This window comes from Choloepus didactylus, chromosome 3, assembly GCF_015220235.1.
Source record: "Choloepus didactylus isolate mChoDid1 chromosome 3, mChoDid1.pri, whole genome shotgun sequence".
In the NCBI taxonomy this organism is placed as follows: domain Eukaryota; kingdom Metazoa; phylum Chordata; class Mammalia; order Pilosa; family Megalonychidae; genus Choloepus; species Choloepus didactylus.
The window spans coordinates 143,904,410-143,906,814 of NC_051309.1; the positions used below are offsets into that span (position 1 = coordinate 143,904,410).

General features: G+C 42.2%; 1 pseudogene; it reads right to left on the reverse strand.

Annotated features, from left to right (window-relative positions):
• Nucleotides 1–375: 375 nt before the first annotated feature.
• Nucleotides 376–1,696, reverse strand: LOC119530466 (annotated as a pseudogene).
• Between the last annotated feature and the right edge of the window lie 709 nt (nucleotides 1,697–2,405).

Here is a 2,405-nt window from a genome sequence, read left to right on the forward strand (position 1 = left end):
ACTCCTATAAGATAAAAGACACATAAGTGAATTTGCTTCATACATTCAGACGAATCTGATATCACATAATTTCCTAAGTACCTAGGTAAACAAGCTTTCTCCAGAAATCTAAGTTATATATAAATTACCGAAGGTATGTGATACCTTTTTTTTTTTTCCATTTCATGTTTTATTGTCATGACATCATTTGGTGAAAGGAGGAGTCATGAGTTCACGGGCTGTGATACCCCCTAGCCTCTCCAATGGAATTGGCATCCAGGTTCAACTTGGGAGTAAGTTCAGGATCAGAGTTGGAGAAGGTCAACTGCAGCTGCTGGGGTGTGGGGTCTGGGAGGAGAAAGGCAGGACGTTGCCATGGAGATGTTCATAGAGGGCTCAGAGTCCAATTCTCCCATCCTGGCACATGAGGATTCCCCACATAGACCACACTTGTTGTGAACCACAGTCACTCGTCAATGGGAGGATGGATGGGACAGGCCTGGAGCTGGTACTCAGGAAGTGCAAGATCAGCTGAGTCTCACAACCATTCTGGGAATTGTTGATAGGAAACACTGGGGAGCACATCCTTGTTGAGAGTCTCCTTAGAGCTGGAACTGGAGATGAGTACTTTGGCCTTTTGACTTCTGCCCCATGAGCTTCACACTCCCTCCTCTTCTGCATGATTGCACTAAACTTCTCCCACTGGTGATCAAGCTCTGCCTTGTCACTAGTTGCTCTGAAGTGCTTGGATTTCCTCCCTACACACCTCTTGATGCCATGCTGGAATGCAGCCTTGGGAAAAACCTCCATGTTGATCTTACACTTGCTGTAATCCTCCTGGATATCAAAGCCCAGTGACCTAAGGAGCCCTTCTTGTTACCCGTGTCCATTTTGCTACAGTCCACCTCCTCCTCACTGTCCACAGCTGTGTTGTGGCTGAGTAGCACTCTGCATAACTGTTGGACATTCCAAAGTAATCTCCCAGCTTCTTCTTGTCCTCTGGCTTAATCAATAATTCTGTGCCTTTCCAGCCAGCAGACCCAGCAAACTTCTCAGAGATGGACTTAACTAACTCCGTGGCAGACTCAGGTCCTCTATCGACATCGATGGGTTCACAGCTCACTTTGAGCTTCTCAGAGTAGTGGTGTCTCTTCTTTCCCTCATCTCTCTCTTGGCCACTGTCTCTGTCCCATTCCAGAGCATGCTTCTGTTCCCAATATCTTTCCCATTCCCTGTCCAGAGGTGTCTTGGTCATAGAAAACACGTAATCTCCAATGTATTCATAAATGTTCATGGCAGCCTCGGGAAGTTTCCTGTCTTCCAACATGCCTTTCTCCTTCTTCATGAGCTCCTTGTTCTGAGTAGGCTGCCTCAGGTAGGACAGGACCTGAGTGAGCTTTCTGATGACAGTGTCTTCCACAGGCAGAAGGGCCAGGACGTGCAGGGTGGGCCAGTCAGCCTTTCTGCAGAGAAGAGTGATGGGGATGTCCATGTAAGCACATTCACAACCCAGGGCCACCTTACAGGCCATGCAGCCTGGGAGGAGCAGTTCATTCTCCTCCTTTGCTTTGTTCTGGAACAGGGTGCTGTAAATATTGTGGCCCAGTTATATTTTAAGTTCAATGTTATTCTCATGCTCCTCCTCTTCCTTGGTTTCTTTCTGTGGCTTTCCCATCAATTCTTCCTCCTCTTTCTCTGTGTGGGCAAACTCAGCTGGAACCTTCTAAGCAGAGCAAACTAGGCTGATCCTGGATGTCTAGAGCGGAGAGAGCTTAACAGCCTCCTTCTCCTCTGCTGCCCATAGTCTCTGAGCCCCAGGGAGGGCCCATGGGCTATTTAAAGTCATCCTGTTGATTGAGTCAGTCCTGTGTGATAAATGTTTAATATAATCTACTGAATGAAACTTCTGCAGTTTTGTCTATCAAATAAAATGGTACATGCAATTCATAATTATCATTGTCTATTTTTTATAAAATGCAGCTTTAACAAGATTTATAATTAACCACGTAACTACGTGGTTAATATGATTGAGCCATTCAAATAGATTTAAATGAAATCTTACATATATATATATATATATATATTTATATTTTTGTGTAACATACATATGGATATATCTTTAAGCTACTTCAAATTTTAAATAATCTGTTGGACTTTCCAGAACGACCATGCATCATCAATATTTTACCAGGAATAAACATCAAATAATTATCTAGCACACTACTGTTTAATAATTGTATTACAATTGTGCTAAATAATGATAGAAGTATGAAAATATTAAGATATTTTCTTAATTTCTAGTTATCTAGCTTACAATTAAATAAAATTTTGTGGGAATCCTCTCTGATAGTTAACCTTGATTACCTCTGTTTCACATTTTTAATATATTTCTCTTCATTATATTTCTATATTAGTAATCTCTAATT